This window comes from Anomaloglossus baeobatrachus, chromosome 2 (assembly GCF_048569485.1).
Source record: "Anomaloglossus baeobatrachus isolate aAnoBae1 chromosome 2, aAnoBae1.hap1, whole genome shotgun sequence".
In the NCBI taxonomy this organism is placed as follows: Eukaryota; Metazoa; Chordata; class Amphibia; order Anura; family Aromobatidae; genus Anomaloglossus; species Anomaloglossus baeobatrachus.
Window position 1 is genome coordinate 245,370,353 of NC_134354.1, and position 26,215 is coordinate 245,396,567.

Sequence of the window (26,215 nt, forward strand, 5' to 3'; positions counted from 1 at the left end):
TCGAGCTTTAGCAAAAAGCTCGAGTTCTAGTTCTATCTAGAACAGCCCCCAAAATCACTCGAGCCGCGAACTGGAGAACCTTGAACCGCGCTCAACTCTACTATGGACGTTTTTTAATGTGTGTTGTCCGAAACGCGTAAGGTGTCCTGTATGCCTGATGCCGTTACATCTTGAGATGCCATTTTTTTAATGTATCAAATTTTTTTTTTTTTAATTTTTATACTTAATCTCTGGTGCTGGATCCATTTTTCCTTTCCCTGTTTAACCTCTATACCAGACCAGGCCGGACTGGAGGCTTTCCGTGCACCATCTCTGAAGTCCTGGGGCACCCACTCTAGGTAAGCTGAAAATCTTCTTTTCCCACATCACAGGTGCAGAATACCTATAAAGCAACCACTCACAGCCTAATTTGTCAGCAGGGGGTGGTTGCCAGCATTAAGACTGCACACTCATAAGATCTAATATAGGGCTTCAGTCACACAGATATGTGCAATGCACAGTGTCCAGGCAAAGCCTATTGATCACGCCCTTCTATTAGATCACGCAGGCTGCCTAGCACCTAAATGTTGCACTGACACAATGGACAGACAACTGGGACTACCCACAAGACACAACTTTGAGATATATCTTGAAGTCTTGACATTTAAAAACCTTTCAGGCAGACAGCATTACAGTAGCATCAATTTCCCCCTCCCCTTAGGACCTTAACACTAGAAGTCCCAGAGAGGGGTCATTTGACATTTCTACCATTGGAACACTGTGGAGCTCGAAATTCCTGGGACTTCTAGTGTTTTAAAAGAGCTGGGTGGTACGGTCCATGCAACACACAGGCTGTGGCCCGGCAGTTGAATTTTAAACATGAAGACATGTTTGAGTGAACGGTGTAGGCCTCTTGCTCCAGAAGCCTGGTTCTTCCCACAAGAAACAACTTTGAGACCCATCTTGGAGTTTCAACATTTAAAAACCTTTCAGGCAGTCAGCAGTAAAGTAGCATCAATTGTGCCCCTCCCCATAGGGCTTTAAAAAAGCTGGGAGGTATGGTCCATGCAATACACATACATTTCAATTTTAAAAAGTGAGCACACGGGGCTGTGGTCTGCTCGCTAATGACAAGGGCCGCTTGGGAGCTGAGCTCCGATGACATGGCTGCTTAACTCAGCTCACACCAACTCCACAAAGCACAGACAGGTCCCTACCTCTTCCTCAGCACTATGGGGACACTAATCCCAAAAGGAGACCACGCATCACTGACGCCCTAGCTAAGGTTACTCATTTTTTCCAGCGTGACAGAAGCCCCGGATCCCTGGCCAAGATGGCACCATCTCCCTCAGCAGGCTCACGCTCATCTGGAGATCTAGATCAATCTGATGGAGACGGTCCATTGGGAATCCCCCTTACCAAAGATTACTTACTTACGTATGCAAAGCCTCCTGTCTTCCCTGAGGGCTGTGCTGCAAGGAGACCTAAGAGGTATGATCAAGGAGTTAGGGGGAGATATTAAATCACTGGGGGACCGCACGGATCACATAGAAACTAAAATGGCAAAACACATAGTCTTCAACAACCTGAAAGATGCGAACGTGTCGTTGGAGATGGACATAATGGCCCTTAAGAATAGGATTGCCGACCAGGAGGACAAATCCAGGTGGAACAAAGTCAAAATCAGAGGTGTGATGCCCTGGCCTATCATGTCATCACAGGGTGCCATGCAATCTGCCCTTCTGCATGGTACCCACTCCTCCTTGGTTATGGGATCTGTCCCTTTGGTGTTGCTAAGAACAGGTATGCAAAAATCCTGAGGAACACTCTGCACCACACCCAACAGACACCCATTGGGCAACCTGAGGCGAATAGGGCTGCCCAGATGGGGGATGGTAGAAGGAGGGACAAAAGTGTCAGGAGTAGAAAGAGGAGTAGTTGGAGAGAAGTGCCAGTGAGCAGTGACAGGAAAGGTCACACTGCGGAGCTGGGCTCCTGTAACCATCCCAGGTGCCAGACGTTGAACAGGTATACACAAATTCTGAGGAACAATCTGCACCACACCCACCAGACACCCAAGAGTCATCTGGCACAACCCGGGACCTTAACCCGACCAAGGACCCATTTAGGTTTCCAGGGGAAACAGGTGATTTGGGTCGGGGTTATTGGGATCCGGGACGTTGGGACTGGACTATGGGGAGTTAAGGTATGCACACCAGTGACTATATAAGGGAAATAGCAGAAACTGCTGTGTGAATACTGACTTGAAAAATCCAACAGCTATATGCAAGAGTGAATATGTGAAAAATGGAATCTGCATTACTGCCATGAACATATGAATGAAGAGAAATTTAGCTACTGAATTGATCAATGCAATAGAGCCCCAACACTACGCCAAAGTATTTCTCTACGTTGGGGTCCCTAGCTTGTGTGTGTCCTCTCATGCAGTTAAAAAACTTACCGTGTATGGGAAGCTGAGACCCAGGCTATTTATGCGTATGATATGGATTGGCAATAGGTGTGGTTGGGGAGGGTTCACAAACGAAAAAATACTAACAAATAGGAATAACGTTTGGAACACCATTCTAAGTCCGAGCTGGGTGCAAAAACCTAAAAAACATCACTATGGGGAGATAAGGTATACACACCAGTGACTATGTAAGGGGAATAGCAGAAACTGCTGTGTCAATACTGACTTGAAAAATCCAATAGCTATATGCAAGAGTGAATATGTGAAAAATGGAATCTGCATTACTGCCATGAACATATGAATCAAGAGAAATTTAGCTACTGAATTGATCAATGCAATAGAGCCACAACACTACGCCAAAGTAGTACTAGGGACCCCAACGTAGAGAAATACTTTGGCGTAGTGTTGGGGCTCTATTGCATTGATCAATTCAGTAGCTAAATTTCTCTTGATTCATATGTTCATGGCAGTAATGCAGATTCCATTTTTCACATATTCACTCTTGCATATAGCTATTGGATTTTTCAAGTCAGTATTCACACAGCAGTTTCTGCTATTCCCCTTACATAGTCACTGGTGTGCATACCTTATCTCCCCATAGTGATGTTTTTTAGGTTTTTGCACCCAGTTGGGACTTAGAATGGTGTTCCAAACGTTATTCCTATTTGTTAGTATTTTTTCGTTTGTGAACCCTCCCCAACCACACCTATTGCCAATCCATATCATACGCATAAATAGCCTGGGTCTCAGCTTCCCATACATGGTAAGTTTTTTAACTGCATGAGAGGACACACACAAGCTAGGGACCCCAACGTAGAGAAATACTTTGGCGTAGTGTTGGGGCTCTATTGCATTGATCAATTCAGTAGCTAAATTTCTCTTGATTCATATGTTCATGGCAGTAATGCAGATTCCATTTTTCACATATTCACTCTTGCATATAGCTATTGGATTTTTCAAGTCAGTATTCACATAGCAGTTTCTGCTATTCCCCCTTATATAGTCACTGGTGTGCATACCTTATCTCCCCATAGTGATGTTTTTTAGGTTTTTGCACCCAGTTCGGACTTAGAATGGTGTTCCAAACGTTATTCCTATTTGTTAGTATTTTTTCGTTTGTGAACCCTCCCCAACCACACCTATTGCCAATCCATATCATACGCATAAATAGCCTGGGTCTCAGCTTCCCATACACGGTAAGTTTTTTAACTGCATGAGAGGACACACACAAGCTAGGGACCCCAACGTAGAGAAATATTTTGGCGTAGTGTTGGGGCTCTATTGCATTGATCAATTCAGTAGCTAAATTTCTCTTGATTCATATGTTCATGGCAGTAATGCAGATTCCATTTTTCACATATTCACTCTTGCATATAGCTATTGGATTTTTCAAGTCAGTATTCACACAGCAGTTTCTGCTATTCCCCTTACATAGTCACTGGTGTGCATACCTTATCTCCCCATAGTGATGTTTTTTAGGTTTTTGCACCCAGTTCGGACTTAGAATGGTGTTCCAAACGTTATTCCTATTTGTTAGTATTTTTTCGTTTGTGAACCCTCCCCAACCACACCTATTGCCAATCCATATCATACGCATAAATAGCCTGGGTCTCAGCTTCCCATACACGGTAAGTTTTTTAACTGCATGAGAGGACACACACAAGCTAGGGACCCCAACGTAGAGAAATACTTTGGCGTAGTGTTGGGGCTCTATTGCATTGATCAATTCAGTAGCTAAATTTCTCTTGATTCATATGTTCATGGCAGTAATGCAGATTCCATTTTTCACATATTCCCTCTTGCATATAGCTATTGGATTTTTCAAGTCAGTATTCACACAGCAGTTTCTGCTATTCCCCTTACATAGTCACTGGTGTGCATACCTTATCTCCCCATAGTGATGTTTTTTAGGTTTTTGCACCCAGTTCGGACTTAGAATGGTGTTCCAAACGTTATTCCTATTTGTTAGTATTTTTTCGTTTGTGAACCCTCCCCAACCACACCTATTGCCAATCCATATCATACGCATAAATAGTGAGATATCCTAGGGGAGGGGGACACTTTATTTACATTCTCCAGCTGCTTGAGAAGTGCAAGAGTTTCTTTCATTGTCATCTCCTTACCTTCTTTGTATGCAACTACTTTGATTAAATATCCTCCCATAATGGATTTGTGCACCTCCCATAAAATTTCATCCTAGACCTCTCCATTATTAGTAAGAATAAAGAATTCAGATAAACTAACTGATATCTGTTGGTTGATCTCCCGGTCATATAGCAGACTTCGGCTTCCACCTAGAGGTGAACTGAGAGAGGTGATGATCATGCAAGTAGAGATCAGCCACCCCCCTAGTGTTCGAGTTTGGTTCGATTCGTCGAACGGCGGGTGTTCGAAGAACACCTTCGAACCCCGTTTAAAACAATGGCAGGCAAAAACAAACACATACAAACACATAGAAAATACAAAAAAAGGTTCAGCTTACCAGCGTAGAAGCCACAGGACAAATCAGGAGCTGCACGGATCGATCCAGATGAGCCAGTTCTGGTATGAAATACGTATAAACAGAGTAAACTCCTTCTACGGTGTCCAAGACTGAAACTACTCAGAAGTCCTTATAGGGAAAGGACATGTGACATACACAGCCAATGACACATACCCTTGCTTGTGTGCAAAAAATGCACTTTGCTGTGTGTGTGTGAGCGCGGTTAGGAAAAAAAAAATGGAGATCGCCATTATTTCAGGAACTCCCTCTCCCCCCCACACTATACACTGAATTTGGATATTATTATTAACATTGCGCATATTGCATAGTGTCCATGCGTATAATTCTGTAGCGATTTGGCAGCACATGTGAATGTATTGTGACTGCAGAATTGATGCAGAATGTATGCGCGCTGGATGCTTGCTCTGCCATTCAGCTCGACTCCATGCCCGCTGACAGCAGACACAGTCATGCGATGAAAATGAACTTGGATGAACTTCACCCGACTTTATTGTCATCCTGCGGCTCAGCCTGTTTCGCAGCCTGATTTGCGGTCAACGGTGAAGGACGCACCTGTGACCGCAAATCCTCTGAGTGACTGAAGTGAGCCGCGATCAGCGTTGCTGTCACTGCAGTTACCGGCCTCCATCATGCCCGCACACACCGGCCTCCATCATCCCTGCACACAATGCCCCCATTATCCCCGCACACACCGGCCCCCATCATCCCCGCACACAACGGCCCCCATCATCCCCGCACACACCGGCCTCCATCATCCTCGCACACACCGGCCTCCATCATCCCCACACATACCGACACTACTTGAGTGAAGTCTCTGGTGACAGCACGGCTCACTTCAGTTGCTGCGTGCAGCTGACACAGAACAGTCGTGTTCTATGGCGCTCCCTGTCAGCTTCATGCAGCAGAGCTGAAAGCGTCGTGTGGATTACTTTGGACCTGGATGGGCATTTGGGGATTAATAAAGTGGTAAATGAGGGGTTTTTTGTCTTTTATTCCAAACAAAGGATTTTTCGTTGTGTGTGTTTATTTACTCTCACTACAGATTAATCATGGAAGATATCTCCGGAAGATGCCTGCCATGATTGATCTAGGACTTAGGGTATCTTTACACTTTAGCGATGCAGCAGCGATCCGACCAGTGATCTGACCTGGTCAGGATCGCTGCTGCATCGCTACATGGTCGCTAGTGAGCTGTCAAACAGGCAGATCTCACCAGCGACCAGTGACCAGCCCCCAGCGACGTTCAAGCAACGCTGCGCTTGCACGGAGCCGGTGTCTGGAAGCTGCGGACACTGGTAACTAAGGTAAACATCAGGTATGGTTACCCGATAGCAAGCTAGGGACCCCAATGTAGAGAAATACTTTGGCGTAGTGTTGGGGCTCTATTGCATTGATCAATTCAGTAGCTAAATTTCTCTTGATTCATATGTTCATGGCAGTAATGCAGATTCCATTTTTCACATATTCACTCTTGCATATAGCTATTGGATTTTTCAAGTCAGTATTCACACAGCAGTTTCTGCTATTCCCCTTACATAGTCACTGGTGTGCATACCTTATCTCCCCATAGTGATGTTTTTTAGGTTTTTGCACCCAGTTCGGACTTAGAATGGTGTTCCAAACGTTATTCCTATTTGTTAGTATTTTTTCGTTTGTGAACCCTCCCCAACCACACCTATTGCCAATCCATATCATACGCATAAATAGCCTGGGTCTCAGCTTCCCATACACGGTAAGTTTTTTAACTGCATGAGAGGACACACACAAACTAGGGACCCCAACGTAGAGAAATACTTTGGCGTAGTGTTGGGGCTCTATTGCATTGATCAATTCAGTAGCTAAATTTCTCTTGATTCATATGTTCATGGCAGTAATGCAGATTCCATTTTTCACATATTCACTCTTGCATATAGCTATTGGATTTTTCAAGTCAGTATTCACATAGCAGTTTCTGCTATTCCCCTTATATAGTCACTGGTGTGCATACCTTATCTCCCCATAGTGATGTTTTTTAGGTTTTTGCACCCAGTTCGGACTTAGAATGGTGTTCCAAACGTTATTCCTATTTGTTAGTATTTTTTCGTTTCTGAACCCTCCCCAACCACACCTATTGCCAATCCATATCATACGCATAAATAGCCTGGGTCTCAGCTTCCCATACACGGTAAGTTTTTTAACTGCATGAGAGGACACACACAAGCTAGGGACCCCAACGTAGAGAAATACTTTGGCGTAGTGTTGGGGCTCTTTTGCATTGATCAATTCAGTAGCTAAATTTCTCTTGATTCATATGTTCATGGCAGTAATGCAGATTCCATTTTTCACATATTCACTCTTGCATATAGCTATTGGATTTTTCAAGTCAGTATTCACACAGCAGTTTCTGCTATTCCCCTTACATAGTCACTGGTGTGCATACCTTATCTCCCCATAGTGATGTTTTTAGGTTTTTGCACCCAGTTCGGACTTAGAATGGTGTTCCAAACGTTATTCCTATTTGTTGGAACTGGACTGTCACAGGAAGGGACTGCAACGTGGAAGGTTGGGTCCCCACTGCCATCACAACCAGTGGCGTCCCCCTGTTGACTGATGAACTCTGAGTTTTAGTAACGTTAAAGCATGAGTAGTTCCCTAATGTGGGATGAACCTGTTAAATAAATGTTAAACTTTTCTTCTTTTTACCAGTTCAATAAATACTTGGCATCCTGTAGCTCGCGGATGAGCTACGCTTAGGCCAGGGCGTCACATTCCCCTTTGTTTATCAGGTTGTCACAGGGTGCCGTGCAATCTGCCCTTCTGCATGTTACCCGCTCCTCCTTGGTTACGGGTCCTGTCCCTTTGGTGTTGCTAAGAACAGGTATACACAAATCCTGAGGAACAATCTGCACCACACCCACCAGACACCCATTGGGCAGCCTGAGGGGAATAGGACCGCCCAGATGGGGGGATGGTAGAAGGAGGACCAGAAGTGTCAGGAGTATAGAGAGGAGTAGTTGGAGAGAAGTGCCAGTGAGCAGTGACAGGAAAGGTCACACTGCGGAGCTTGGCTCCTGTAACTGTCCCAGGTGCCAGACATTGGTCTAGCCTGGAAGGAGCTAAAACCACGGTCACAAGGGGTAGTGACAGGGGGCACGGTACTGCCATGGAGGGCAGACCAGAGGCCTTGTGCTACAACCGGGTAGGGGCCAGTGCACGACGGGGTACGCGGACCCTAGACTGGGAAGTAGCTTCATGCAGCCCAGTAATTCACCAGATGGGAACAGAATCTTTATGAACCGCTCTCCACCCGCTCCAAAATCAAGGTACTAGCGCACTGAGAGGGATAAGACTTCCCAAAATCATCCAGAAAATCCCAAGCGTGAACCCTTAGAGCAAGCTCACTCTGCTAGCCACGCAGGTGAGCGGGACCCGAGTAGTTCTAGGCAAAAGGGATCCACCAAGTGTAAACACGATGCCAAAAACACGGGACAAGGCTTCAGACCAACCAGCAACGCCAAATGGGCACGGACCCAATGTATCCGGACTAAGGTCGCAGGACGTTCAAGACTTTGGTTTACCTGGTGTCAGTGTCAGCATCTCTGGACTGTCTGAGTATGTTGTGCCCCTTTGCTCCCAACTGGTCCCCAGCCAGCCACCACCGGGCCCCGGGACACTTTCCCCTGCCCACAGAGGGGTTAACATCTCTAGCTGCCATTCCATCGCTCCCGGGCACTCCCTTCCTATCTCCTAAACGCAGCGGTGGTATCCCATTTTTACCACGAACCATGGGTGGCTTCACGAACATTATCTAATCCACCTTTTCATTCCCCTTTTTATTTTCGAGAGGCCGCGCGACCCCGCCTCGGGTCCGGAGACCCCTCTAGCCACTGCGGATCCGGATACGAGCAGCCCGTCGGATGTCGCGGGGGCGGTACAGAGGCATTCCTAGATTTGTCCTAGACAAGGACCTTCCTGAGTTCTTTCATAAATTCCTGCAGGTGGTGCTCCCGGACTGTGACTCCAGGTATCTCATGATATATAGAATTTAAAGAATCTCCAAGCCCTCTTATGTGGACCCTGCCTTTCCAAGAGATACTCAGGCAAGGGTTCATTTTTACAAAACCAAGGAGGCAGTTCTACAGAATCTAAAGGGGGTCCTGAGTGTTCCAGAGACATACTAAGAACTGAAAGTGTTTCCAGACCTCTCTGCAGCCACCCTGGCAAAGAGATTTGAATTTTCCCCTTCTCCAAAGCTCTCAGAGACCATAACATCCCCTATAAATGTGAAGCTGCTCATCTTCAAGGCCGTAACAACCCATGCCTGTCACTCTACTTCCCAGTTGGGTGAATTCCTGGAAAGCTGCTCCTCCTGAGCAGCATGGGTCTGCTGCAGGCCCAAAGAATAAAGTTAACCCTGTGTATTCAAATGTCTAAACTTAAAGGTTCCAGCAGCTGGTCATCGCCGGCCTCTGCAGTACTCAATTTTGAACTCTGATGTTTTGTTCATTGGGTTGTGCTGGCTGGTTCGGTGAGCAGCCGGCATGTTTTTGCCTCTTCCAACTGAGTTGCATTTGTGTTGTCTATATGTTTTTAAGAGTCTTTTCTGTGTTCCCCTTGTATGTCCCTGCTCCATCCCCTCACTGTGTGACAATGGGTATTAACATTTTATCTCTTAATATCAAGGAGCTCAATTCACCTGTTAAGAGGTCCATGATGTGGAGAGAACTGATTAATTCTAAATGTGATTTAGCCTGTATACAAGAGACTCACTTACTGTCAGCTGACAATAAGAGAATCTCCCATCCGAACTTTCCATTTGCTTATTTTGCTAACATATCAAGCAAAAAAAGAGTAGTTAGTTTAGTTAAGAACTTCCTGACCTTTAAAATGTCCAATATAATCATGGACTCGGATAGCCGTTAGATTATCCTCTCTTGCTGTATTAATGGAACATCCTACACTATAGCAAAGGTTTACTCACCCACATTTTCACAGATCTCTTTTGCCAGGAAATTCTTCCAATCATTCAAAGCCAATGTTCAAGGTTCCAAAATAATCTGTGGGGAATTTAATATCCCATAGAATAAACCCTTGGACTGTTTTGATGTGCCGTCAACTAGAAAGGACTTGCGCTGCTTGACTCAAGAATTTCATCTACACAACATTAGAAGGTACCGAAATAGATTATACCCTTTTCTCCTCTTGGCATAAGAAGTATAGTAGTTTCGACTTCTGGTGGATAGCGGATTAATTGGCAGGTGTTTGAGCATTTCTGTTGGGTTAATCTCCTGGTCAGACCACGTGCCAATTTCTCTAGACTTACAAGTAGAGATGAGCGGTACTTGACTCGAACCGTTCGCCATTTTCAAATTCGAGTTGTTTTGGGCGATGTTCGAGTCGTTCGACAAACTCAAACGATTTGCTTCATGTTCGACAGTTCGAGTTAACGTTCGATAACGGTTCAATCACCAAAAGCATGGCTTTTCACAGTAAGGCTATTGGCGCACGTTGCGTATTTGCATGTGTCCTGCGTCCCCAGCACAATCCCTCTCTCTTTCCTACTCACTGATCAGCTGCATGGCTGTCACAGAGCTCCGGTGGCTTTTCCTCTTTTGAAAATGGCTGCCGCTCATTATTCAATCTCATATTCCCTGCTTTCCCCACCCACCGGCGCCCATGATTGGTTGCAGTCAGACACGCCCCCACGCAGAGTGACAGCTGTCTCACTGCAACCAATCAGAGCCGCCGGTGGGCGGGTCTATATCGTGCAGTAAAATAAATAAATAATTAAAAAAAAAACTGCCATACCCCCCAATTTAGATACCAGCCAAGATAAAGCCACATGGCTGGAGGCTGGTACTGTCAGGATGGGAAGCGCGATTTTTTGGGGAGCCCACCACCCTAACAATATCAGCCATCAGCCACCCGGCATTGCCACATCCATTAGATGCGCCAGTCCCGGAACTCTACCCAGCTCATCCTTTCCCTGGTGCGGTGACAATCGGGGTAATAAGGAATTAAATGGCAGATTATAGCTGCCACTAAGGGGTACTTCACACACAGCGAGATCGCTACTGAGATCGCTGCTGAGTCACGTTTTTTGTGACCTCATTAGCGATCTCGCTGTGTGTGACACTGAGCAGCGATCTGGCCCCTGCTGTGAGATCGCTGCTCGTTACACACAGTGCTGGTTCGTTTTTTTATTGTTGCTCTCCTGCTGATAAGCACACATCGCTGTGTGTGACAGCGAGAGAGCAACAATCCTGAATGTGCAGGGAGCAGGAGCCGGCGTCTGACAGCCTGCGGTAAGCTGTAACCAAGGTAAACATCGGGTAACCAAGGTGGCTACCCGATATTTACCTTCGTTTCCAGCCTCCGCAGCTCTCACGCTGCCAGTGCCAGTTCCTGCTCCCTGCACACGCTAAGTTAAGCGGTGTGAGCTGGTAACTAAGGCAAACATCGGGTAACCATACCTGATGTTTACCTTAGTTACCAGTGTCCGCAGCTTCCAGACGCCGGCTCCGTGCAAGCGCAGCGTTGCTTGCACGTCGCTGTTGGCTGGGGGCTGGTCACTGGTCGCTGGTGAGATCTGCCTGTTTGACAGCTCACCAGCGACCATGTAGCGATGCAGCAGCGATCCTGACCAGGTCAGATCACTGGTCGGATCGCTGCTGCATCGCTAAAGTGTAAAGATACCCTAAGTCCTAGATCAATCATGGCAGGCATCTTCCCGAGATATCTTCCATGATTAATCTGTAGTGAGAGTAAATAAACACACACAACGAAAAATCCTTTGTTTGGAATAAAAGACAAAAAACCCCTCATTTACCACTTTATTAATCCCCAAATGCCCATCCAGGTCCAAAGTAATCCACACGACGCTTTCAGCTCTGCTGCATGAAGCTGACAGGGAGCGCCATAGAACACGACTGTTCTGTGTCAGCTGCACGCAGCAACTGAAGTGAGCCGTGCTGTCACCAGAGACTTCACTCAAGTAGTGTCGGTATGTGCGGGGATGATGGAGGCCGGTGTGTGCGAGGATGATGGAGGCCGGTGTGTGCGGGGATGATGGGGGCCGTTGTGTGCGGGGATGATGGGGGCCGGTGTGTGCGGGGATAATGGGGGCATTGTGTGCAGGGATGATGGAGGCCGGTGTGTGCGGGCATGATGGAGGCCGGTAACTGCAGTGACAGCAACGCTGATCGCGGCTCACTTCAGTCACTCAGAGGATTTGCGGTCACAGGTGCGTCCTTCACCGTTGACCGCAAATCAGGCTGCGAAACAGGCTGAGCCGCAGGATGACAATAAAGTCGGGTGAAGTTCATCCAAGTTCATTTTCATCGCATGACTGTGTCTGCTGTCAGCGGGCATGGAGTCGAGCTGAATGGCAGAGCAAGCATCCAGCGCGCATACATTCTGCATCAATTCTGCAGTCACAATACATTCACATGTGCTGCCAAATCGCTACAGAATTATACGCATGGACACTATGCAATATGCGCAATGTTAATAATAATATCCAAATTCAGTGTATAGTGTGGGGGGGAGAGGGAGTTCCTGAAATAATGGCGATCTCCATTTTTTTTTTCCTAACCGCGCTCACACACACACAGCAAAGTGCATTTTTTGCACACAAGCAAGGGTATGTGTCATTGGCTGTGTATGTCACATGTCCTTTCCCTATAAGGACTTCTGAGTAGTTTCAGTTTTGGACACCGTAGAAGGAGTTTACTCTGTTTATACGTATTTCATACCAGAACTGGCTCATCTGGATCGATCCGTGCAGCTCCTGATTTGTCCTGTGGCTTCTACGCTGGTAAGCTGAACCTTTTTTTGTATTTTCTATGTGTTTGTATGTGTTTGTTTTTGCCTGCCATTGTTTTAAACGGGGTTCGAAGGTGTTCTTCGAACACCCGCCGTTCGACGAATCGAACCAAACTCGAACACTAGGGGGGTGGCTGATCTCTACTTGCATGATCATCACCTCTCTCAGTTCACCTCTAGGTAGAAGCCGAAGTCTGCTATATGACCGGGAGATCAACCAACAGATATCAGTTAGTTTATCTGAATTCTTTATTCTTACTAATAATGGAGAGGTCTAGGATGAAATTTTATGGGAGGTGCACAAATCCATTATGGGAGGATATTTAATCAAAGTAGCTGCATACAAAGAAGGTAAGGAGATGACAATGAAAGAAACTCTTGCGCTTCTCAAGCAGCTGGAGAATGTAAATAAAGTGTCCCCCTCCCCTAGGATATCTCACTATATCTTATGCCTAAGATTCTGCCTGTGCTCTTTATTACTGGGCCAGTTTGAATACAACTTAAAAAAGAGTCAATCACAGTTCTATGCCCTGGGGGACAGTGCGAGTGCCTTATTGGCTTAACTTGTTAAGAAACAGGAAGCTAATTCCAAAATAAAGTTCCTTACAGATCCAGGAGATTCCAAAATTCGTAACCCGATTGCCATGGCAGACACCTTTTTCAACCATTACCGAGACCTTAATTATTTTAAAACTTACCTGCTTACCCCACAGCCCTCTCCCGAGGTCATTTGTGGTTTCCTGAGAGATCTGCGGCTCCCAAGTGTGGCAGAGACTCAATAGGAGATTCCCAACTCACCTTTTATTACCCGTGAGATTTTAGAAATCATTCATTCCTCCATTCTCCCAAAACAACGCTAGACCTGATTGGATAGGTGGAAATCTCGGGCACAGTGTATTCCTATCATTGAATACAGAAAACGCCTTTGACAGGGTACACTGGGAGTATCTTAATGAGGTTTTGACTAAATTTTGTTTAGTGGGTCAGTACGGTCCTCCATTTTTGCTCTATATTCCAACCCAATCGATTTTGTCCTATCCTTAGGATTTTTATCCTCTAATTTTAGGTTAACGAATGGCACACGCCAAGGATACCCCTATCACCAATCATTTTTGCTTTAGTAATTGAACCGCTGGCTGAAACTATTCGAGGAAACCCCAAATTGCGGGCCTGAAAATTGGAGGTTTTTTTACAAGTCATCTGTCTTTATGCAGACGATGTTATCATGTGCAACAACCCTTTTTTTAGTCTCCCTTTTAGCAATAATGTGCACTTTGAATGCTGCAAAATCTTTGATACTCTTGATCAACGTGCTAAGCAAAATTAGAACATGAGTTTTCTTTCAAATGGATGGATTCGGGTATTCCTTATTTCAGGATTGTATTAGCGCACTCTCACCTTCCATAGAAAAAACTTGTCCCCCCTTCTCAAAAATGTAGATTCGGAACTAAACAGGTATGTGCAGCTTTCACTCTCATGGATGGCCAGAATCCAATCGTTTAAAATGACATTTCTCACAAAAATCTTTCACTTCTTTAGATGTCTCCCTATAAAATCCCTGTGAAGTCTCTAAGTCTCTAGCTAAGTTGAAATCTCTCACTAATAGATTTATTGAGAAACAAAAGGGGAGAGTCTCTTTCAAAATAATGCACTTATAAACTTGGTGGGCAGGATACTCCGAACATTCGGGCATACTACAAGGCTTATTTATTGGAAGTTGTAAAAGCTTGGTGGTGGGAGGATACTTCCCTTAGGTGGTTATGTAGCGCCCCTGACCCGGTCAGGCACCACTGAGTACTGCACCCATGCTGGGATAGTACTTCCAGGTAATCCTAAGGGCCAGAACGAGGTGTGTACGCACAGACACATAGCAACCAGTTCTCTCACACCAGTAGATGGGACCCTTGGGCAGTCTCCGGAGGGGGCTCGCCTTCAAATCTTGTCAAGGTGTGTAGCGGAGGGGCTAGGAGCTAGAGTGCAGAGGTTGTCAGGAAGGGAGAAGAGAGCCAGTCTGGTGGTGGTGAGCGGCATTTGTGAGGTGCATACGCACGCTCTCACTAGTCAGACCCTGCACGGGTTGAAGAAAGCAGGGAAGGAAGTCTTTAGATTTGCCTCATATTATACCATATCCCATGGCCCAAGAACCACCAATACAGAAGCACATAGTTGCACATAAAAAAACTTTTTTATTGGGTCAGGCATATAAATAATACATGGGATATGTAAAAATCGTAGAAGGTAGAAAGGTTAAATGACACAGAGTAGCGAACAAAAATCCCCATGTGGGGCTGCATGGACATAAAGAGGTAGACAAAAGGGCATATTTGCTCCCTGGTGGGGCCAGTGTAAGTGGTTTAACAGTTAGCAAGACAAAGGTTCAATATGTTAAAACTAAGTTATAGTCAATAGGAGAACAAACGGCACATTACCACCACACATAGCCCAGCAGGGAGCTTACCATCAGTAGACACTCACATGCAGACACACATGGAGAATGGTCACCTGGTAGAAACAGTACGGTGTTCCTGGTGACTAGGCATGTACGGGGGACAGGTCCCTAGAGCAGACTCCAGTTTAACTATCTGCTAAACCTGCCGGTGAGGGGAACTACAAGTACCTCACAAACCTCAGAGTCCGAGCCTCAGCAGCAACACAGGGACCCATAAAGGGACAGAGCCTGAAGCTATCTCTCTTGGTCCACGCTGCCGGCAAACGGGCCAAACACAGGGGAGAAAAGGCAGCAGCGACTCCCTGGATAGACCCCCATGGTACTCCACGTCAGGGGGTTATCCGAACACAGAGTGCTAGGAAGGTGAGCTAACAGGTTACCCTCAGACTGGCCCGAAGGAGCCCTGGTCCTACCTGGTTCATCACAGCAACGACCGAGTCAGCTCACCGTAACATCTGAAGTGAGTAAAAAACAGTTAAAAGACTTTTGGACTCAGCCTGTATTATTCCGGGACCCGCTATCCTGCTCACCCGAGCCCCTGGGGCCTGCCTCACTCACGGGAGTCTACATCAACTGGCTGCAGACCCCATCAGCCCCAGACACTCATAAAACCTGCAGCGGTGGTCATTCACATCCCTGACCGCAAGCCGTGAGTGGTGTCACGACATATAATAAAAACTGACATTACCTGTTCACCATATTGAAGAAGTTCTGTGGCGTACCCGAACAGGATCGGCATCCCTGGGGCGTCACAGTTAAAAATTGATGTACACTTAGCTAAACTCAACTTTAGTAGCCGTATGCTTGAAGCAGAATATTTAGCCAGGTCGCATTCATGCCCTTATTACCCTGCCATGGAAGCCACCATTCTGGCTTGGAGACAACTTCTGTAGCACAAGATCCAGATTCCACGTCAAGACATCTCATTCAGATCCTTAGAAGGTCACATACCCTTCCTAAATCTCTCCCATTGGAAGGGTGAAAGGATTCAGTCCCTGGCAGACACGCTTGATGGAACATCACTCGCCCCTTTTAGTAACATCCGATCCAGATTCCCTTCCCTGAGCAAATTCTTTTACCAATATCTTCAGAATCAGCATTTCATATCCCACAATCCTACAGTTGTGGCGACCCCATCGGCCCCCACCATACAGAATTTCCTGTAAGGGAACTTTATTAAATCCAAAGCCCGCTCCAACGCTTATAATCTGTTAACCCTCCTGTTGACCAAAAACTCCCTTTCATGCAAAGATGGGAAAGGGATTTTTCCATTGCCACTTATCCCCAGGACTGGAACTCGGCTTCGATATGGATTCAGAAATTTTACAAATGAATTATTCATTTGGAACAACTAAAGAAAACTCACCTTAGATGATATCTCTAACCACCAAATCTTACTCATTATATATCCAATTACTCAACGTTATGCTTTAAGGGATGTCGGCAAGTTGGATCACTTAGCCATGCTTGGTGGACTTGTCTTAAAGTCTCTGTATCTTGGACGTTGGTATTCAATCTGATTCATGGTCTGACAGATCTTTCAATAAATGCCTCCCTAGGCCTAGCAGTGCTAAACCTTGGTATAGACTCTCTCCCGCAAAATCTTAGAGGGGTCTTAGTTCATGTTCTGATAGCAGCCAGGCTAAAGCTTAAGCGCGTTATGGTGGTCCTACCGAACCACGTCTTGCCCTGAACTATACAACCGGATTAATAAAAACTTTCAACATGAATACTGTTTTAACAAATTCTGCCCAAGCTAAATTAGACTTGCTTAACATGTGACACCCTTGGCTAGCATCCATTCATGCTTCCCCTATTAAACACTTTTATAACTCCCTCACTTGTTTGGAATGACCATGTTTTCTTAAGGCCCAGATCGACAAATGTTACTTAGGGTGTCCTGTTTGGTTGCTCTTATCTTATTGTTTTCAGACCACACTCCGTTTATCCCCTCTGATTTCCCCCTCCCCCCTTTTATGTCTCTCATCCTCCCACCTTTCTTCCCAAATACCTTTAGTTTTTTGCCCTGATTGGCAAGCTAGGTCTCCTACCTTCAACTCTTAACTCCCCCCACCCCCTCCCCTTCTTGCATTTGCTATAATGTTAGAGCTTCTATGTTTACTCTTTATGTTATCTCATGATGCATTATGAGCTGTGTGAACTGAGGAGCCTGTCCAATCTTATTTAAGGCTGATATTTAACCAGTTTTGTATTTTATATGTCTTCTTTAAAACTTTAATAAAGACTTATTGCATAAAAAAAGTGAGCACAGCAGACATGCTTTGTACAGCACCGCATCCAGGACATAAAAGTGACCTAGAAATTTCTGTACAACCAGGTTGAACCATGCAGTGCATATGTGATGTTGTTATGAACTGGCGCTATCATAGCCACAAGCAGCCTGCTGCGGTTCCTGTTGCGCCCAGGTGCCGGCTCCCATTCTTGGCCGTGCCTCGGGTCGTCCAGCTGGCTACTCCTTCCACCACGTCTAAGTGTGGAGAGGCAGCTAGTGCGCATGCACGCGCCGATTCACCCCAGCCAGAGCTTAAGTCCGGTGTTTTGCCTAGTGAGCATGCTCAGCCTGATTGTGTCATTTCTGAGACTAAGTCCTCAGTTCAGGCTACTGAGCATGCTCCCACAATTAATCCTAACAGCCTCTTTGCACAGGTACTTGGACTTCGTACTGTGTCTAAGTTCTAGGATGTGCCTTCTGAGCATGCTCAGGCAGATAGTCTGATTTCTGAGTCTGTTGTGCAGGCTACTGAGCATGCTCAGTCACTTAGTGCATCAGAGGCTAGGTCCAGTAAGGACCTCACTGAGCAGGTCCATGAGGTGGCAGGCCCTGATAGGGCAGAGGGTGTCAGGTGTTCTGATGACGTGGCCACTCCGGACTGGCTCGCAGAGGCCCGCCCCTATGATCTGGCACCTCACCATTGGTCGTCAGACGATGACTGGTGAAGTGTTTTGGGTGTGGCTGCCATGAGGTAATCAATGACGTGGCGGTTCCGAATAGGACGCTGGTGACATCGCTGATGACATGGCACTCTGCTATTGGACCATGGTGGCTCAACCCTGGGTTTGGGGTGGACCCAGGTTATAAAAGGGGCTGGAGACAACATGGAGGTGTGCAGTCTTCACTTAGAGTTCATGGTGGCATAAGCTTTGTTGGAAGCGGTAGGTAGGGCTAGGCGAACGGTGCCTGTCACGCCAAGATTCGTGGCTCAGCACATCAGGGTCAGGCGCCGTGCTTCCTTGCTGACGTTCCAGTTGTGCTATAGTAGTCTAGTGGCGTTAACTGGACTGCGGCTGCTGTGTCACCTGTCCGTTCGTGCCTCTTAGGCACACGGACAGCATACCTGTTACGTTACTTGTCCGGTTGTGTCCTCTACACACACGGACATCATACACGGACAGCATACCTGCTACGTAACCTGTCTGAGAGTGCCCTCTGCGGGCACGGACAGCATATTCCAGAACCCCTGTGGAGTTAACAGGGTGTTCCTGGATTGGGTGTGTGAACTCTATTTCCCTTCTCTGCTTCCCAGTCAAATGCTACTTGTGTGACTACCTCGTCTGACATTTCCTTCACACACGTGGCCAGTCGAGTGGTGACCAGAAACGCTAACCGGAGGACCGCTCGGCCTGTTGTGTCTTACACACGTGGCCCACAGGGCACAGTCGCGACTGTTACGGGGGGACCGGCAGATTAGGACCAGGGGGTATATATCCTAATCGCCAGTCGGGGCCCACCGTGCTCCAGATGACAATGGAGCTGCTGGCACCTGAGGGTTAGGAGGAGACTATAGAGCTGGATGGCTCTGAGATAACCCAGGAACTCTGGGAACCGGTCACGTGTGTTGGGACACGTCAGACCGGACGACAACCCGATTAGCGTTTTGGTGCACCTAGCGCTACACCAACCACGTGTGCAGGAAACACGTCAGGCCGGGTGGTAACCAGGTAGCGTTGACCGGAAGACCGCCACGAAAGCGCCCTGTCGGCCATGTGTGTAGGACAAGTCAGGCCGAGCGGTACTCCGATTAGCGTTTCTGGCCACCTCTCGACTGGCCACGTGTGTGTAGGACATGTCAGGCCAGATGGGTACACCAGTAGCGTTGACCGGGAAGCCGAGGAAAATAAGGAACACCCTGTTAACTCCACAGGGGTCCTGGAGTACACTGTCCGTGCGCGTAGGGGGCACAACCGGACAGGTGGTGCAGCAGGTGCGTTGTCCGTGTGCGTAGGGGGCACAATCGGACAGGTGGCGCAGCAGGTGCATTGTCCGTGTGCGTAGGGGGCACAATCAGACAGGTGGCGCAGCAGGTGCGTTGTCCGTGTGCGTAGGGGGCACAATCGGACAGGAAGCACAGCAGCTGCAGCCCAGTTAACGCCACTGGGCTGCTATAGCAAGACTGGAACGCCAGGAGGGAAGCACGGCGCCTGACCCTGATGTGCCGAGCCACGAATCTTGGCGTGACAGGCACCGTTCGCCTAACCCTACCTACCGCTTCCCAACATAGGCTTATGCCGTAATGAGGCTCTAACATGGAGGTGTGCTCTGACTGAGCAAAAGTGAAGACTGCGCACCTCCATGTTGTCTCCAGCCCCTTTTATAACCTGGGTCCGCCCCAAACCCAGGGTGGAACCACCAAGGTCCAATAGCAGAGTGCCATGTCATCAGTGACGTGACATGCGACCTATCCGGAACCGCCACATCATTGATGACCTCATGGCAGCCACGCCCCAAACACGTCACCAGTCATCGTCTGTTGACCAATACTGAGGTGCCAGATCATAGGGGCGGGCCTCTGCGAGCCAGTCCGGAGTTGCCACGTCATCAGGACACCTGACACCCTCTGCCCTATCAGGGCCCGCCACCTCATGGACATGCTCAGTGAGGTCCTTACCGGACCTAGCCTCTGATGCACTAAGTGCCTGAGCATGCTCAGTAGCCTGAGCAACAGGCTCAGAAAGCAGACTATCAGTTTGAGCATGCTCAGTAGGCACATCCCAGAACTTAGACACAGCACGAAGTCCAAGTACCTTTGCAAAGAGGCTGTTAGGGTTAATTGTGGGAACATGCTCAGTAGCCTGAACTGAGGACTTAGTCTCAGACATAACACAATCAGGCTGAGCATGCTCACTAGGCAAAACACCGGGCCTAAACTCTGGCTGGGGTAAATCAGCGCACGCATGCACACTAGCCGCCTCTCCACACTTAGACGTGGTGGAAGGAACAGCCAACTGGACGACCCGAGGCACGGCCAAGAACGGCAGCCGGCGCCTGGGCGCAACAGGAACCGCAGCAGGCAGCTTGCGGCTATGGCGGCGCCGGTTCGTAACAGCGGCAGTCTTCTCGGTCAACACTACCTGGTCACCATCCGGCCTGACGTGTTCCCTACACAAGTGGTCGGAGTAGCGCCCGTTCCACCGAAACGCTAAGTGGGTTGTCGTCCGGTCTGACATGTCCCTATACACGTGACCTGTTCCCAGGTCTCCTGGGTTATCTCGGAGTCATCAGCTCTATAGTCTCCGTCTAACCCACAGGGTGCCAGCAGCTCCGTTGCCATCTGGAGTACGGTGGGCACCGACTGGCGATTGGGATATATACCCCCTGGTCCCAATCTGCCAATCTCCCCGTAACAGATGTTGCCCAGGTGTAGTGCCACAACAAGGTTTGCATTGTAATCGCACATGGCCTTATCTGGCTCCAGGTTCAGTGGAGACATCTGTGGCGCCCCTGAGGCTCTGGTCACCACAAGGTACTGCAACTGAGTTAAGGAGCAGTATCTATTTGGGGTAAGTTACAGGTGGTTTGCCGGTGCTCCCACCAGACACGTTACACATCGAGTTAGGTGCCTTCCCCACAGGGGGAGTGGACAGGGGCGGATGGGGAGAGTTATCCATCCAGTAGTATGGGACTTCCCGGTCACCACAACAACCACTGGGGGGGCGGGTGCCACATGGGGTATATGAGGAGGTAGCTATGACACATAGTGAGCTTTATGGAGGGATGTCCCATGAAACCAGACTGGGTGCAGGAGAGCACCAGTTCTGGTGGGACGACACACAGCTTATCTTTCCGTTGTAGAGCCTGGGGCTTGTGAGCTGGAGCTCAGCTCAAGTTCCTTCTGCCAGTTGCTGGATAGTGAGGACAAACAGGACATTTACACTGACATCAGAAACCACCTGGAATTTGCACTGGATAACCAGAGACTTATCAGCAGTAAACCTGTACGCTCTTGGGTAATCTCCTAACCAGTGAGTAACACACCTGAACCAGAGCACTTACCTCATTTCCATTATTTACTGGCAACCCCGTCCTGCGCTCCAGCGCCCATGACCCACTACCAGCCAGCCGGCCACTCTCCCGGGGCAACCACTCTGCCTGTGGCGAGTGACTCCATCTTGGCTTCAATCAATATTGACCCCGTGTGAGAAGAACTCTGCAGTGGTGGCTCCTACCTGGCCGCACACCACAGTTGGCATCACAACAAAAACTCTATTAATATCCCTGTAAACTACTCCCCTTTTAAAAGTGACCCCCCCAGGGTCACGGAACCGAGCACCGACCATTACACCCATGACACTCCCCAGTGAAACTAGGCCCGGAACAGAGTACCCCAATGCCCTGGGGTGCGACACATCCATTTATCAAACTCTGCCTGGATAGTGTTCCTCAAATCTGTAACTGTGTCACTTGCATATTAATTTAAGTACTGCCTAAATGCATTGACTTACACACTGGATTTTGCCTGGCATTTAAAATTTAAAACTCAACAGAAGTGTTTAAAAAACATTTCAGGCAGACAACAGGACAGTAACATCAATTGCCTCCCCCCCTCCCATTTCATCAGTGTCTTTGCACAGCAGGGCAGGTATGGCCCATGCAACACACAGGATGTGTCTTGGCATTTAAATGTTAAAAATCAAAAGAAGCATGACAGACAGGCGTAGGCCTCTAGTTTCCAGAAGACTGACACTACAGACAAAAATCTCCTTGCATGTGAGGTGGAAAAAAAGGGTATTTTTCATGTGGACCGTAACAACATCATCAGACTAGGAGTTTCTCATTTTTACCTAATTTGGTAGCGTTGCTGCCCTTGCATACACAGGTTAATGAAGGCTCCATTTGGAAAGGCCACAGCTCAGCAATCAATAACTGATGGAGCACATGCAGGCATTTATGCAAATATGATAAAGAAAAGAACCTCTCAAAAGAAACATTGAAGCACTATTGGACCATGTAAACCAATTTCTCAACCAAGAAGAAATATTGTAGGTTGCAGGGGACAACTTAGGCTGGAAAGATTGCAGTGGTCTAATATCTCAATGGAAAGGAACTGTTTTGGTTCAAGTACCAGTCAACCTTTCTCTTTATCTTATCAAATATGATGGATTTGATTACGTGTATGGACTTGAGCTTTACAAATATGAAAGGGTGTATGCTCTCGAAGTTCTGCTAGATAGAGTTGCATCATCCCAAATAAGCGATGTTCATTTAGCAGGAGGGCACAACCCGGCACCTGCAGGGAAAACCTCTGTGAAGACATCCTGCTTTTTGGTGACACTTCACTGTTAAAAATCTCTTTGCATGTGAGATGGAAAGAAAGGGTATCTTTATCATGTAGACTATAACGACATCATTAGTGATGAGTGAGAATGCTTGCCGCTACTCGGTGCTCGCCCAAGCATCTCAGTGTTCGGGATACTCGGCAAGCTCTGAGTACTGGCGAGATGCTCGGGCACATGCTCGGCTCCCTGTCTCTGCATGTTGGCGCTGTTTACAGAGTCAGCCCACATGCAGGGATTGGCTGTCACACACTGTAATGCCACAGTCATGTTGGTTGTAGCATTACAGTGATTGGCAGGCCGCATAGCGTCATCAGTTGTACATGACACCTGACGGCGCTGTGCTCAGCAGTGTGATCCACAGCCAGCTAGGATAGGGGGAGGTGCTGCTGAGCTAGGGACAGATAAGTGTGACCTGTCTGCAGACTCCCTTCCGATCACTCCAGGAGCCGCTGGTAATCAGCTGATGCGGTCTGGTGACTGCGGTCAGGTGACCTCATCAGCTGATTACCTACAGGTCTTGGAGCGATCGACGTGTCCCGGGAGTCTGCAGACAGATGAATATGAATATTAAAGAAATCTCTCTCTTGGCAAATAGAAGTAGAAAAATAGAGAGAAAGAGAGAGAGAGAATTCTTTAATATTCATATTCACCTGTCTGCAGACTCCCAGGGCTCCGATCGCTGCAGGCCCTGTCACCTGACCACATTAGCTGATTACCGGTGGCTCCTGGAGTGATCGGATGGGAGTCTGCAGACAGGTGAGTATAGTGCATCAGCTGATTGTATAAACAGCTTTTAAACAATCAGCTGATGTGTTATGTGATTCAGGTCCTTGAACCTAACACATCATCTGATCGGTTTGCCTTCCTTCTGGCAAACCGATCAGATTATATTGGATCCGGATTGGACATCGAGGGACCCTCGACCCAGGACTACGGCGGAGGGGGGGTTCTTTAGTTCAATAAAGATGCAGTCACTAATTGTGTTGTGCTTTAATTCTAATAAAAATATTTTTCTGTGTATTGTGGTTTTTTTATCTTTACTAGAAATTCATGGTGGCCATGTCTAATATTGGCATGATGCCATGAATTTCACGCTTAGTTCCAGCTGATAATACACAACTGGCCCTAACCCCATTATTACCAAGCAAGCCACCCAGCACCAGGGCTGCTGGAAGAGTTGGCTACAGCGCCAGAAGATGGCGCTTCTATGAAAGCACCATTTTCTGGGGTGGCTGTGGACTGCAATTAGAAACAGGGGGGGCCAAGAAAGTTTGGGCCACCCTGTACTGAGGATTCCAGTCCACAGCTGCCTAGTTGTAACTGGCTGAACACAAAAATTGTGTGAAGCCCACGTAATTTTTTTTTATTATTATTTCATGAAACTCATGAAATAATTAAAAAAAGGGCTTCCCTTTATGTTTGGTTTCTAGCTGGGTACAAATAGGCAGCTGGGGATTGGGGGCAACCTGTAGCTTAGCTGCCTGCTGTACCTGGCTAGCATACAAAGATATGGCGAAGCCCACGTCATATTTTTTTTTTTTATTTACTGTTTTGGAAAAAAAAATTAAAAAAAAGGCTTTCCTGGATTTTCCATTCCCAGTGAAGGTAACACCATGCAGTGGGGGTTAGCAGTCACTAGCTGCTTGGGTTACCCTTAGCAATAGAAAATGCAGCGATAGCCCACACATTTTTTTACCCCTAACCCTTGGGTTAGGATTATGTTTTTGTTTTTTTTTTTCATTTTTTAATGATTTAAAAAAAAAAAATTGACATGGGCTTCGCCATATTTTTGTATGCCAGCCAGGTACAGCAGGCAACTGCGGGCTCTCCCAAACCTCCACCTGCTTATTTGTACCCAGCTGGGAACCAAAAATATACAGAAGCCTTTTTTTAATTATTTCATTTATTTCATGAAATAATTAAAAAAAAAATGATGTTGGCTTCGCCCAATTTTTGTGTCCAGCCAGGTACAATTAGGCAGCTGCGGACTTGAATCCATAGTACAAGGTGGCCCAAGCTTTCTGGACACCTCCCCCCTGCTGCGAATTGTAGTCCGCAGCCACCCCAGAAAATGTCGCTTTCATAGAAGCGCCATCTTCTGGCTCTGTATCAAACTCTTCCAGCAGCCCTGGTGAGGGGGGCTCGCTGGGTAATAATGGGGTTTGGGATAGCTAGCTAGCTGGCCCTAAGCTTAAAATTCATGGTGTCACGCAAATATTAGACATGACCACCATGAATTTCTAGTAAAGATAAAAAGAACACAACACAGAGAAAAATATTTTTATTAGAAATAAAACACAACACAATTAGTGACTCCATCTTTATTGAGCTAAAGAACACCCCCCTCTGTCGTAGTCCTGGGTCGAGGGTCCCACGATGTCCAATCCGGATCCAATATCATCTGATCAGTTTTCCAGAAGGAAGGCAAAGCAATCAGATTATGTGTTAGGTTCAAGGACCTGAATCACATCTACAACTTAATCGTCAGGCTGTATGTTGTCCAACTCCTCCTCTTCATGACTTGACATAATAGCAAGTACACGTGCACCTCAGGTATCTGAGTCTCATCATGACCTTCACCCACGGGGGTTATCAGTTGACAAGGATTGTGATCCTACCTCGTCCAGGCCAAGATCCAACTCAGAAAGATTTTGTGTATCAGTGCAGATGCTTTCCTCCTCTTCAGTCTGGGAATCTTTTTAGCAGACCTTTGATGCCCATGGGATAAAATAGGTGAACAGCTCTTGAGACTCACTCATGTGTGGTTGCCCACAGTCATTTTTTCGGTTGGCGACTTTTGATGTGGGCAAAAACAAGTGTAATTGTGGTGGCACCTCTGAGGAATTAACTGAGTGATGTTGAGGTGTAGTCTTCAGTGTAGGAGGATAAAAAGGGGTTAAACCCGCGCAATCCGCCAAATAAGATGTAGAGATGTTGATAGTTTAATCACTCTTTTATTCCATAGGTCTACGCGTTTCAAGGTGCAGGGACCTCTTCCTCAGGACCAGAAAATCAACATGAATGCGCGGGTTTAACCCCTTTTTCTCCTCCTACACTGAAGACTTTTGCACGTGGGGCCGCGGCAGCCGCCAGTATCCTATGCTATCTACGGTGGTTGTGACCCTTCACAACAATTTTTGGTGAGTGTATTTATCTATATACTAACCTGTACTTATCTGGTAAAACCCTATCAGCGCTTCTGTTTTTTAGCACTATTATCTGATGTTGAGGTGTAGGAAGAGGAGGAAAGGCCACTTGATGCAGCACTTGTTATCCACTCCAGCACCCGCTGTTTATCAGTCTCAATTCAAAGTTGAAGTGATGTGCAGCTGCCAAAGAAATCTAGATGCGTAGGCTGTCCAGAAACAGAAGTTCTCAATTCTCTTGGGATAGAATGGGCCGGCGTTTGTTCACCAGTCCTTTGTCTAACAGAACT